We start from the raw sequence: 14555 nt of genomic DNA, 5'->3' as shown, positions 1-14555 counted from the left end.
ACATGCTTCTGGGAATCTGTACCCCTGAGTCCTAAGCCCAGAGGTGTCCGGCCGAACGGCGAGGCAGGCGTAGGAGGCCCAGCTGCCCGGCTTCTTACCATCGCTGACTTGCAGGAGTTCCTTGTATATATATATATATATATATTATATATTATATATATTATATATTATATATATATTTTTTTGAGACAGAGTCTCGCTCTGTCACCCTGGCTGGAGTGCTGTGGCCGGATCTCAGCTCACTGCAAGCTTTGCCTCCCGGGTTCACGCCATTCTCCTGCCTCAGCCTCCCGGGTAGCTGGGACTACAGGCGCCGCCACGTCGCCCGGCTAATTTTTTGTAGTTTTTTTAGTAGAGACAGGGCTTCACCGTGTTAGCCAGGATGGTCTCGATCTCCTGACCTCGTGATCCGCCCGTCTCGGCCTCCCAAAGTGCTGAGATTACAGGCTTGAGCCACCGTGCCCGGCCTTCCTTGTATATTTTGATCAAGTCTCTGTCGCTTGTGTCTGTGTTGCAGACACTGTAACCGCCCCATGGGTTCGCCTTGCCCGCTGCCGGTACAGAAGTCTATTTTCAAGACAGGGGAATTACAATAAAGCATAATTCACACACAGCCGACTGTTTGGGAAACCAGAGTTTTATTTCTCAGTCTCCCCCAAAACTCGGCGATCCGAGTATTTAAGGATATTTGGTGGGTAGGGGGCCAGTGAGTCAGGAGTGCTGACTGGTCAGCTAGGGATGAAATCACAGGGAGTCGAAGCTGTCCGCTTAGGGTGAGTCAGTTCCTGCGTAGAGGCCACACACTGGTTGGCAGGTCCCGGTTGTCAGAACTACAAAAACCTGAAAAAAAAATATTTTTTTGAGATGGAATCTCGCCCTTGTTGCTCAAGCTGGATTGCAGTGGCGAGATCTTGGCTCACTGCAACCTCCGCCTCCCGGGTTCAAGCGATTCTCCTGTCTCAGCCTCCCAAGTGGCTGGGATTACAGGCGCGCGCCACCACGCCCGACTAATTTTTGTATTTTTAGTACAGACGGGGTTTCATCATGTTGGCGAGGATGGTCTCGATCTCCTGACCTCGTGATCCGCCCACCTCGGTCTCCCAAAGTGCTGGGATCCCAGGTGTGAGCCACCGGGCCCGGCCGAAAAGACGTCTTAAAAGGCAAATTCTAGGCCGGGCGCGGTGGCTCAAGCCTGTAATCCCAGCACTTTGGGAGGCCGAGACGGGCGGATCACAAGGTCAGGAGATCGAGACCATCCTGGCTAACACGGTGCAACCCCGTCTCTACTAAAAAATACAAAAAACTAGCCGGGCGAGGTGGCGGGCGCCTGTAGTCCCAGCTACTCGGGAGGCTGAGACAGGAGAATGGCGTGAACCCGGGAGGCGGAGCTTGCAGTGAGCTGAGATCCGGCCACTGCACTCCAGCCCCGGCGACAGAGTGAGACTCCGTCTCAAAAAAAAAAAAAAAAAAAAAAAAAAAGGCAAATTCTAGGCCGGCGCGGTGGCTCACGTCTGTAATCCCAGCACACTGAGAGGCCCACGCAGGCGATAAGGAGATCAGGAGTTGGAGACCAGGGAGGCCAACATGCGAAACCCCGTCTCTACTAAAAATACAAAATTAGTCAGGCGTGGTGGCACACAGCTGTAATCCCAACTACTTGGGAGGCTGAGGCAGGAGAATGGGTTGAACCTAGGAGGTGGAGGTTGCAGTGAGCTGAGATCGTCCCACTGTACAACCTGGGCTACAGGAAGAGACTCCATTAAAAAAAAAAAAAAAAAAAAAAAAAAGGCCGGGCGCGGTGGCTCAAGCCTGTAATCCCAGCACTTTAGGAGGCCGAGACAGGCGGATCACGAGGTCAGGAGATCGAGACCATCCTGGCTAACACGGTGTAACCCCGTCTCTACTAAAAAATACAAAAATCTAGCCGGGCGAGGTGGCGGGCGCCTGTAGTCCCAGCTACTCGGGAGGCTGAGGCAGGAGAATGGCGTGAACCTAGGAGGTGGAGCTTGCAGTGAGCTGAGATCCGGCCAGTGCACTCCAGCCCGGGCGACAGAGCGTGACTCCGCCTCAAAAAAAAAAAAAAGAGCCAACCCTAGGTTCACAACAGTGTTGGTATCTTTACAAGTAACTGGGGAAGTTGCAAATCTTATGACCTCCGGAATAATGGCTGGTAATATTTAGACTTCCAGCCCCCGTCATCCTAACTTGGTGGCTGATGGCCTTTCATTCATTTTACAAGAACATTCTAGTTTTGGGGAACGGCTATTATTTAAACTATAAATTCCTTCCCAAGGCTTGTTTGGCCCTTGGCCAGTAATGGACAAGGACCGTTTGACGGTTACAAGCAAGATGGAATTGGTTGTCTGTTATCTTTCACTGTCATAATTTCCTTAGTTATAATTTTGCAAAGGTGGTTCCAATACTTCCTCTCAGTATGTGTTCCCTTTTCATTTTAGCAGTGTCTTTAATGAAAATTAGCTTTTTTTTTTTTTTTTTTTTTTTTGAGACGGAGTCTCGCTCTGTCGCCCAGGCTGGAGTGCAGTGGCCGGATCTCAGCTCACTGCAAGCTCCGCCTCCCAGGCTTATGCCATTCTCCTGCCTCAGCCTCCCGAGTAGCTGGGACTACAGGTGCCCGCCACCTCGCCCGGCTAATTTTTTTGTATTTTTTAGTAGAGACGGGGTTTCACCGTGTTAGCCAGGATGGTCTCGATCTCCTGACCTCGTGATCCGCCCGTCTCGGCCTCCCAAAGTGCTGGGATTACAGGCTTGAGCCACCGCGCCTGGCCTGAAAATTAGCTTTTTATTTTGATTAAGTTCAATGTATCAAGTTTTAACTTTATATTTACTCCTTTTTCGGTATCTTCTCTAAGAAGTCTTTGCTTGCTCCAAAGTGTCAAAAATATTTTCTTATGATGTCTTCTGAAGATGTTTTGGTTTTCAGCTTTTATGTTAAGAGTCTTTGAGGCCACTCCAGTTGTTTTATTTTTTTGAGACAGGGTCTAGCTCAGTCACTCAGACTGGAGTGCAGTGGTGTGATCATGGCTCACTGCAGCCTCCACCTCCCGGGCTCATGCAATCCTCCCACTTCAGCCTCCTGAGCAGTTGGGACTACAGATGCACACCACTGTGCCTCGCTAATTTTTAAAATTTTCTATAGGGACAGGTACTCCTTATGTTTCCCAGACTAGTCTCCAACTCCTGGCCTCAAGTGATCCTCCAGCCTCAGCCTCCTAAAATGCTGGAATTACAGGTGCTCGCCACCATGCCTGGCTAATTTTCGTATTATCTGTAGACATGTGGTCTTACCATATTCCCCAGGCTAGTCTTGAACTCCTGAGCTCAAGCAATCCTCCTACCTTGGCCTCCCAAAGTGCTGGGATTACAGGCATGAGCCACCGTGCCAGGCCCCCTTGATTTTTGTCTCTGTGACCTGGAAATGGAAAGTAGTTTTTCTCCACCTGTTTCAGCAGCTGTTGAGAGGACTTTCTTCTCTCCATTGAAATGCAAAAATAGGAAATATACATCACAGAAGAAGGTATAGAGCAGGTGGCCATCTTTTTTTTTTTTTTTTTTTTTTTTTTTTGAGATGAAGTCTCACTCTGTAGCCCAGGCTAGAGTGCAGTGGCACGATCTCAGCTCACTGCAAGCTCCACCTCCTGGGTTCATGCCATTCTGCCTCAGCCTCCCGAGTAACTGGGACTACAGGCGCCCGCCACCACGCCCGGCTAACTTTTTGTATTTTTAGTAGAGACGGGGTTTCACCGTGTTAGCCAGGATGGTCTTGATCTCCTGACCTCGTGATCCGCCCGCCTTGGCCTCCCAAAATGTTGGGATTACAGCCGTGAGCCACTGCGCCTAGCCAGCAGGTAGCCATCTTTTGGCTTCCCTTGCCACACTGGAAGAACAGTCTTGGGCCACATGTAAATATAGTAACAATAGCTGATGAGCTTAAAAAAAATTGCAAAAAAATCTCATGTTTTCAGAAAGGTTGAGAATTCGTGTTGGGCCACATGCTGCCTGCAGGCTGAGGGCTGGACAAGCTTGGTGGTATACAGTATCAGAGAAATGCAAATGAAAACTGCCATGAGATCTGTCCACATGGATCACAGTGAGAACAAAGGACTGGCAACACCAAGTGCTGGTGAGGACGTGGAGCTGCAGGAATACCCATGTGCTGCTGGAGGGAATGAAAGGGGAACAAAGGCCGGGTGTGGTGGCTCACGCCTGTAATCCCAGCACTTTGGGAGGCCAAGGTGGGCGGATCACCAGGACAGGAGATCGAGACCATCCTGGCTAACATGGTGAAACCCTCTCTCCACTAAAAATACAAAAAATTAGCCGGGCGAGGTGGCAGGCGCCTGTAGTCCCAGCTACTTGCGAGGCTGAGGCAGGAGAATGGCGTGAACCCGGGAGGCAGAACTTGCAGTGAGCTGAGATTGCGCCACTGCACTCCAGCCTGGGCGACAGAGTGAGACTCTGTCTCAAAAAAAAAAAAAAAAAAAAAAAAAAAAAAGGCCGGGCAAGGTGGCATGTGCCTGTAATCCCAGCTACTAGAGGAGCTGAGGCAGGGGGATCGCTTGAACCTGGGAGGCGGAGGTTTTAGTGAGCTAAGATTGTGCCACTGCACTCCAGCCTGGGCAATTGAGCGAGACTCCATCTCAAAAAAAAAAAAAAAAAAGAAGAAGAAGAAGAAAAGAGAAAGTGGAACAAAATGAGCTGTGGAAAATGGTCCTATGATTTCTCATAAACTTAAGCATGTACTTACCGTGGGAACTGGCAGTTCCACTCCTCAATAAAAAGTTATCCACAAGAAGACTGGCACACAGATCTTCATAGTGGCTTTACTGACAAAAGGTCCAAACTGGAAACAACCCAAATGGCCATCAGCAGGAGAATGGGCCAAACTGCAGCCCCTCCACAAAGACAGCGCTACCCACCATACAAAGGGATCACTGCCCAGTATACAAAGCGGAGCACTACCCACCATACAAAGGGAGCACTGTCCACCATACAAAGGGGAGCAGCCTCTCCACAAAGGGGAACACTGCCGACTATACAAAGGGATGGCTCCCAAGGGATGTGGTGAGTGAAAGAAGGCCCACATATACAGAGTGTGGCAGCTCCCACCTGGATTCCCAGTGCTTTGGAGGCCAAGGTGTCAGAGGTGTTTGAACTAGAGCAAATCCATCTTGAATAGAGGCAGGGTAAAATGAGTCTGAGACATGCTGGGCTGCATTCCTAGGAGGTCAGGCATTCTTAGTCATTGGACAAGACAGGAAGTCAGCACAAGATACAGGTCACAAAGACCTTGCTGATAAAACAGGTCATGATAAAGAAGTCTAACCCTACCAAAACCAAGATGGTGATGAAAGTGACCTCTGGTCGGCTGGGCGTGGTGGCTCACACTTGTGATCCCAGCTCTTTGGGAGGCCGAGACGGGCGGATCACGAGGTCAGGAGATTGAGATCATCCTGGCTAATATGGCAAAACCCTGCCTCTATTAAAATACAAAAAATTAGCCAGGCGAGGTGGCAGGCACCTGTAGTCCCAGCTACTCGGGAGGCTGAGGCAGGAGAATGGCATGAACCTGGGAGGCGGAGCTTGCAGTGAGCCCAGATTGCACCACTGCACTCCAGCCTGGGCAACACAGCAAGACTCCCCCTCGGGGGAAAAAAGAAAAAGGAAAAAAAAAACAGTGACCTCTGGTTGTCCTCACTGCTCATTATATGCTAATAATAATGCATTAGCATGTTAAGAGATACTCCCACCAGGGCCATGAGAATTTACAAATGCCATGGCAATGTCAGGAAGTTACTCTATACAGTCTAAAAGAGGAGGAACCCTCAGTTCTGGAAATTGCCCACCCCTTTCCTGGAAAACTATGAATAATCCACCCTTGTTTAGCATGTAATCAAGAAAGAACCTTAAGTATGCTCAGTAGAGTGGCACATGCGCCATGTCCCTGCTCTGCTTATGGAGTAGACGTCCTTTAGTTTCTTTACTTCTCTGATTAACTTTTCTATTTATTCTTTTTTTCTTGTTTTTTGAGATAGAGTCTCATTCTTGTTGCTCAGGCTGGAGTGCAATGGTGCGATCTCAGCTCACCTCAACCTCTGCCTCCTGGGTTCAAGTGATTCTCCTGCCTCAGCCTCCCAAGTACCTGGGACTGCAGGCACACGCCGCGACACCCGGTTGATTTTTGTATTTTTAGTACAGATGAGGTTTCACCATGTTAGCCAAACCGGTCTCGAACTCCTGACCTTAGATGATCCACCCGCCTCGGCCTCCCAAAGTGCTGGGATTACAGGCGTGAGCCACCGTGCCTGGACTGATAAACTTGTTTTCACATTATGGACTCGCCTTGAATTCTTTTTTTTTTTTTTTTTTTTTTGGTTTGAGACAGAGTTTCTCTCCTGTTGTCCAGGCTGGAGTGCAATGGCGCCATCTCAGCTCACTGCAACTTCTGCCTCCCAGGTTCAAGCGATTCTCTTGCCTCAGCCTCTCAAGTAGCAGCTGGGATTATAGGCATGCGCCACCATACCCAGCTAATTTTGTATTTTTAGTAGAGACGGGGTTTCCCCATGTTGGTTAGCCTGGTCTTGAACTCCCGACCTCAGGTGATCTGTCCGCCTTGGCCTCTCAAAGTGCTGGTATTACAAGCATGAGCCACCACGGCCCATTTTGTTTTGTTTTGTTTGAGACGGAGTCTCACTCTATCGCCCAGGCTGGAATGCAGTGGTGTGATCTCAGCTCACTGCAAACTCCGCCTCCCGGGTTCATGCCATTCTCCTGCCTCAGCCTCCCAAGTAACTGGGACTACAGGCACCCACCACCGCGCCTGGCTAATTTTTTTGTATTTTTAGTAGAGATGGGATTTCACTGTGTTAGCCAGGATAGTCTCGATCTCCTGACCTCAAGATCTGCCCACCTCGGCCTCCCAAAGTGCTGGGATTACAAGCATGAGCCACCGTGCCCGGCCTTTTTTTTTTTTTTTTTTTAATTTTTTTTTTTTTGAGACAGAGTTTTGCTCTGTCTCACAGGCTGGAGTGCAGTGGCATGATCTTGGCTCACTGCAACCTTCGCCTCCCGGGTTCAGGTAACTCTCCTCTCTCAGTCTCCCAAGGAGCTGGGATTACAGGTGCCTACCACCACACTGGGCTAATTTTTTTGGGGGGTGGACAGTCTCGCTCTGTCACCCAGGCTGGAGTACAGTGGCACAATCTTGGCTCACTGCAACCTCTACCTCCCAGGTTCAAGCTGTTCTCCTTTTTCAGCTTCTCGAGTAGCTGGGATTACAGGTGTGTGCCACCATGCCTGGCTAATTGTTGTATTTTTAGTAGAGATGGGGTTTTCTCATGTTGGCCAGGCTGGTCTCAAACTCCTGACCTTGTGATCTGCCTGCCTTGGCCTCCCAAAGTGCTGAGATTACATGTGTGAGCTACCGCGCCCGGCCATGCCCAGCCTAATTTTTGTATTTTTAGTAGAGGCAGGGTTTCACCATGTTGGCCATACTGGTCTCAAATTCCTGACCTCAGGCAATCTGTCCACTTTGGACTCCCAAAGTACTGAGATTACAGGCATAAGTCACTGAGCCCACCAAGGTGGGCAGATCACGAGGTCAGGAGTTTGAGACCAGCCTGACCAACATGGTGAAACCCTGTCTCTACTAAAAATACAAAAATTAGCTGGGTATGGTGGCAGGCACCTGTAATCCCAGCTACTTGGGAAGCTGAGGCAGGAGAATCGCTTGAACCTGGGAGGCAGAAGTTGGAGTGAGCTGAGATGGAGTCACTGCACTCCAGCCCTGGGTGACAGGGCGAGACTCCATCTCAAAAAAAAAAAAAAAAAAAAAAAAAAAAGAATAAAAAAGAATAAAAAAATAAAAGGAATTCTGATATAGGCTACAACACAGATGAACCTTGAGGACATTACGCTGAGTGCAACAAGCCAGTCCCGAAAGGACAAGCGCTGTGCGATTCGGTCATCTGAGGTCCAGAGAGTGGCCCCACGGAGGCAGAAAGCAGAATGGTGGGTGCCAGGGACTGAGGAGGGAAATGGGGAGTGAGTGTTTTATGAGGACAGAGTTTCAGTTTTGCAAGATGAGAAAGTTCTGGAGACGGTGGTGATGATGGCTGTACAACATTACGAGTATACTTAATCCTGTGATATTGTGATAAATTAGATAAATAATAGAGCGACAGATATAGATTACAAAGACATAGATACATAGGCAGGTAGATTGATACAGAGATAGGCAAATATAGATACAGATTAGATAGATTGATCAATCCATGTATTGATAGAGGTGTATATATAGCTTTTGGAGACGAGGTCTCACTATGTTGCCCTGGCTGGTCTTGAAATCCTGAGCTCGGCTGGGCAAGGCAGCTCATGTCTGTAATCCCAGCACTTTGGGAAGCCGAGGAGGGCAGATCACCTGAGGTCAGGAGTTCGAGACCAGCCTGGACAACATGATGAAATCCTGTTTACCAAAATACAAAATTAGCCAGGCGTGGTGGCGGGCGCCTGTAATCCCAGCTACTCAGGAGGCTGGGGCAGGAGAATCACTTGAACCCGGGAGGCAGAGGTTGCAGTGTGCCAAGATCGCACCACTGTACTCTAGCCTGGGCAACAGAGCAAGACTCCATTTCAAAAAAAAAAAAAAAATCCTGAGCTCAAGTGATCCTCCCACCTCAGCCTCCTAAAGTGCTGGGATTAAGGCGTGAGCCAGCACACCTGCCAGCCCCACAGAGGTTTTTATGCAGGGTTCCTGCCTTCTACCTCCCACAGCTCTTGTTACAGTCTCGTTATAATGTTGACACGGTTTAAGCCTTAGAAGCAAAATTTCTCTCTGCCCTTCTGTCTCTGGTTCCTCTTTCTCCCATAGAAACCAGAACCACTTTTCCCCAAAGCCAGCCAAAAAAACTAAAAATAGGCCAGTTGCAGTGGCTCACGCCTGTAATCCCAGCACTTTGGGAGGCCGAGACGGACGGATCACGTCGTCAGGAGATCGAGACCATCCTGGCTAACACGGTGAAACCCCGTCTCTACTGAAAAATACAAAAGAAACTAGCCGGGCAAGGTGGCGGGCACCTGTAGTCCCAGCTACTCGGGAGGCTGAGGCAGGAGAATGGCGTAAACCCGGGAGGCGGAGCTTGCAGCGAGCCGCCATCCTGGCACTGCTCCTGGCCAACATGGCGAAACCCCATCTCTACTAAAAATACAAAAAAATTAGCAGAGCACAGTGGCTCACGCCTGTAATCCCAGCTACTTGAGAGGCTGAGGCAGGAGAATCACTCGAACTCAGGAGGCGCAGGTTGCAGTGAGCCGAGATCACGTCACTGCACTCCAGCCTGGACAACACAGCAAGACTCTGTCTCACAAAGGAAAAACAAACAAACAAAAAACTAAAAATTGGACTCTAACCTCCCTTTGCCTTTCTGTCTTGGAGTTGGCCATAAATAAATTCTCTGACCTACCTTGTCTGACTGTGGGCCACAAGACCCCCATTTCAGAAGGGGCCCTGCCCCACACCCTGGGGGAAGGAATGCTGCACAGAGAGGCCAGGAAGAATCTGCACAGACAGGCCCTGCTGGGTTTAGATCACACCCTTTTGGTCCAGTCCCATTTGTACACGGCTGTCAATCATGCCTATCCAATGAAGTCTCCACAAAAGTCCCAGGCGGACAGGGCTTGGGGAGCGTTCGGATAACTGAACATATGGGGGCCAACAGGAAGGTGAACAGGAACTCCTCTGCGTGCCAGGAGGGTGGAGCACCCCAACTCCACGGGGACGGAAGCTCCTGTTCTAGGAGCCCTTCCACACCCCACCTTGTGCGTTTCTTCATCTGGCTGTCTTTCTCTGCTTTTAAATATTCTTTGTGATAAATCGGTAAACGTGTTTCCCTGAGTTCTGTGAACCTCTCTAGCAAATTAATCAAATCCAAAGAGGGCAGTGGCGGGAACCCCAACTTAATGCCATTTGGTGACACCTTCCAGAGGCCTGGACTCACAACTGGTGGGAAGTGTGGGGCAGTTTTGTGGGACTGAGCCCCCAGCCTGTGGATCTGGGGCTAACTGCAGGCAGACAGCCTCAGAAGCGAACTGACTGCAGGTAGACAGCATCGGAAGCGAACTGAAAGGGAGAACACCCAGCCGGTGTCCGTGGCAAAGCTGAGGGCTTGCTCGGTGAGAGGGAGAAACAGCCGACGGCCTGCTGGGTGTGCGGGAAAACGGAGCTGGCTGCTTGCTCGGTGTGCGGAGAAACAAAAGTTCTCTGTGCTGATTATTGCTGTGCAGTGAGAGCAGAGGGAACACGGTGTGAGTTTTTCCACTTTCTAATGCCACTGAGCTGTACACCTGAAAATGGTTAAAGACGGTAAATTTTCCTTTTTTTTTTTTTTCCAATTATCCTTGTTCTTGACAGCCAATTTTGGGGGAAAAAAAAAAAGATGGAGCCGGGTGCAGTGACTCGCGCCTATAATCCCAGCGCTCTGGGAGGCGGAGGCTGGGAGGATCCCTTGAGCCCAGGAGGTCGAGGCTGCAGTGAACCCCAGTTGCCCCACTGCATTCCAGCCTGGGCAGCAGAGCGAGAGGCTGCCCCAAAAACAAAACAAAACAGGCCGGGCGCGGGGGCTCACGCCTGTAATCCCAGTACTTTGGGAGGCCGAGGCGAGAGGATCACGAGGTCAGGAGATCGAGACCATCCTCGCTAAGACGTTGAAACCCTGTCTCTACTAAAAATACAAAAGAAAAAGAAAAAAAAAAAAAAACTAGCCGGGCGAGGTGGCGGCGCCTGTAGTCCCAGCTACTCGGGAGGCTGAGGCAGGAGAATGGCGTGAACCCGGGAGGCGGAGCTTGCAGTGAGCTGAGATCCGGCCACTCAATCCAGCCCGGGCGACAGAGCGAGACTCCGTCTCAAAAAAAAACCACACACACAATACAACAAAACAAAACATAAAACAAGAGTAGACCACTGAGCTGTGGAACATACGAGGAAACTTACCCAGGAAGATGAGGTTGTGAGTGGCTTATTTTGGGAACTTCTGAGAGTCGTTGCCTAGGACCTGTGAGTGGAGAGCTCAGCTGGGCTCACAGTCTCCAGACTCCCTCCAAACCCTTCATAAATCCGTCAATCCTGAGCCAATTCCGTCCCAAACATGCCCAGTCCTAACCACGCCTGCTAAAGACTCACCTTAAGCCAGACCCAAAACCTTCCACACGCCCACCCTTAGCCCTCCTGTCTGCCGGTTCCGGCTCCGGCAGTGGCGCCCACTCAGGTCCTGCGAGGACCCTCCGGCGGCTTCCGGCTCCGGCAGTGGCGCCCACTCAGGTCCTGCGAGGACCCTCCGGCGGGTTCCGGCTCCGGCAGTGGCGCCCACTCAGGTCCTGCGAGGACCCTCCGGCGGGTTCCGGCTCCGGCAGTGGCGCCCACTCAGGTCCTGCGAGGACCCTCCGGCGGCTTCCGGCTCCGGCAGTGGCGCCCACTCAGGTCCTGCGAGGACCCTCCGGCGGGTTCCGGCTCCGGCAGTGGCGCCCACTCAGGTCCTGCGAGGACCCTCCGGCGGCTTCCGGCTCCGGCAGTGGCGCCCACTCAGGTCCTGCGAGGACCCTCCGGCGGGTTCCGGCTCCGGCAGTGGCGCCCACTCAGGTCCTGCGAGGACCCTCCGGCGGCTTCCGGCTCCGGCAGTGGCGCCCACTCAGGTCCTGCGAGGACCCTCCGGCGGCTTCCGGCTCCGGCAGTGGCGCCCACTTGGCTGTGTCAATGACCCGTGGCTTCGTGGCTGTCTGGGGAGCTAGCGCTTTCACACTTAAAGAGCATAGTTCTATAATAGTTATACATTTTGTTTGTTTTGAGACAGGGTCTCGCTCGGTTGCCTAGGCTGTAGTGCAGTGGTGTGATCACGGCAACCTCGATCTCCTGGGCTTAAGTGATCCTCCTGCCTCAGCCTCCCAAGTAGCTGAGACTACAGGCACCTGCTACTGTGCCAGCTAATTTTTGTGTTTTTTTTTTTTATTTTCTTTTGAGGAGTCGTCTCGCTCCATCACCAAGACTGGAATGCAGTGGTGCAGTCTTGGCTCACTGCAACCTCTGCCTCCCAGGCTCAAGGGATCCTCCCCACTCAGCCTCCCAAGTAGCACTGGCACTGAGACCACAGGCACTCACCAGCACACCTGGCTAATTTAATAATTCTTTTCTTCTCTTCTTCTTCTTCTTTTTTTTTTTTTTTTTGAGACACAGTCTCTCTGTTGCCCAGGCTGGAGTGCAGTGGCGCGATCTTGGCTTACTGCAACCTCTGCCTCCCGGGTTCAAGCGATTCTTGTGCCTCAGCCTCCTGAGTAACTGGGACTACAGGTGCCTGCCATCATGCCCGGCTAATTTTTTATACTTTTAGAAGACATGAGGTTTCACCATGTTAGCCAGGCTGGTCTCAAACTCCTGACCTCAGGTGATCCACCTGCCTCGGCCTTCCAAAGTGCTGGGATTACAGGCGTGAGCCGCCGCACCCGTGAGCCACCGCTCCCGTCCGAATAACTTTTTTTTGTAGAGACAGGGTCGAGCCATTTGCCCAGGCTGGTCTCGAACCCCTGGGCTCAAGCTATCCTTTTGCCTCAGCCTCTCAAAGTGCTGGGATTACAGGTGTGAGCTACCGCACCTGGCTGCAAGTCTTTAATTTTGCCAAAATCAAACTCATCGATTCCTTTGTAAAAATCGTTATTATTTTATTTTTGAAACGGAGTTTTGCTCTTTTGCCTAGGCTGGAGTGAATGGGGCATGATTTTGGTTCACTGCAACTTCTGCCCCCTGGGTTGTTCAAGTGATTCTGCTGCCTCAGCCTCCCAAGTAGCTTGAATTACAGGCACGCACCACCATGCTTGGGTAATTTTTGTATTTTTAGTAGAGACGGGGTTTCACCATGTTGGCCAGGCTAGTCTCAAACTCCTGACCTCAGGTGATCCACCTGCCTCAGCCTTCCAAAGTGCTGGGATTACAGGCGTGAGCCGCCGCACCCGGCCTCCACTGCTTTTGAAGTTTTGGACAGAAAATTCTTCTTCCCCTTTGTCACATGGATATCCTGGCATCTTCTGTGAACTCATTCGTTTTGCCTCTCATGACGTCTAGTACTTCTGGGGCTGGTTCAGCGTTGTGGGGTTAGTGGGGGTCCCTGTTGTGTTTCCCCACACATTTTCCCAGCACCATTCTCACCACCTTCCCAGGTAACGGGTGCCCTGGGCTGGGGCCGCGGCATCCGCACAGGTGTGAGGAACATCTTACCGCACGTGCTGCTGTGTCAGCCTCTTGGGAAATCAACCGTTTTGTTACTTTTTTTAAAAGAAGAGACAGCCCTTCCTAAATGGCATGGGAAGCCTCTCTTGGGTCCTGCGGGGCCTGACTGGGCAATGGGCGGACAGGGCCAGCTGTGGGGGTGGACAGAATGGGAGCGAGTGCCACAAAGACATGGTTGTCTGGAGACAGATGGGCCTTGTTGGTGGAGATATTTACTTGTGGCTACTGGCGGCCCCATTGGCAGCTCAGGCCACCCACCCTGAGGTCTGAGGTTCAAAGCCCCGCCCTCCCTCCTCACCCAGTGTGGACTCTCCCACACCCATAGCCAGACCCTTGGCAACCCGGGTCCCACCGGGGCCAGCACCAGCAGACCCTCTTTCTTTCTGTGGACCTGCCTGATGGGGAGGTGGGTAGGGAGGCTGGGTAGGGGGTGAGTGGTTAGAGACACGTTGGAACTAAGAGAGATTGCATGTTAACCCCGGCCCCTGCCCCAAACTCAGGCCTCGAGCAGGTGACCTGGTCTGTCTATGGGTCATTCTTATCCACGCCTGCCTCACAGGGCTGCCGCTGGGGCCTCCGGAGGCCATGGGCAGCACTCAAAACACCACAGATCCCCAACAGTGATGCCCTCAGGGCAGGAAGGGGGGTAATCCTCACCCCTGGGGCGGCTAGCCAGAGGGAACACAGCCAGCCCACCCTATGCCAGGTGACCCTGTACCCATCACCAGGCCAGTGGGGTTGGTGGTCCCATCTGCTCCTGAGGGAGGTCTCAGGAGGTGGCAGGAAGCCCCTTGGAAGAAAGGGGGGTAATTTCCGGAAGTCCAGAGGTCTGAGCAGACAGCTGGGGCCAGGGTACCTCGGACTCAGGGCTCCTGGGGTGGGAGCCTGTTTGAAGCCTAGGGCTGGGATCTGGGGGCTGGAGTCTGGGGGTTTGGCTTCCTGGGGCCTCCTCAGCTGTCCAGCAGGCAGAGTGGGGCATAGCAGGTCGGGGGGGCTCTAAATGGGGCTGGGGGATGTGGGCAGGGAGGGGACTGCGGAAGCAGGTGTACATCTGGGACCCTCAGGAGCAGAGCAGCCCAGCCTGGAGGCTGCATATGAAGCCCAGACCATCCTGGTGAAGGCAGGGCCCTGTTGCTGGGGGTGGTCGGGGAGTGGGCAGCCTCCCTCCCTTCCAAGGCCCGGCATCCCGGGGCCCACAGAAGCCCCTTTAGGAGCAGATGTAGCCCCAGTGCCTATCCCAGTCCCGAGATGGGGGCTCGGCAGACAG

The sequence above is a fragment of the Rhinopithecus roxellana genome, chromosome 15, assembly GCF_007565055.1.
Source record: "Rhinopithecus roxellana isolate Shanxi Qingling chromosome 15, ASM756505v1, whole genome shotgun sequence".
Classification (NCBI taxonomy): domain Eukaryota; kingdom Metazoa; phylum Chordata; class Mammalia; order Primates; family Cercopithecidae; genus Rhinopithecus; species Rhinopithecus roxellana.
The sequence above is the reverse complement of the archived record's forward strand: the minus strand, read 5'-3'. Positions refer to the sequence as shown.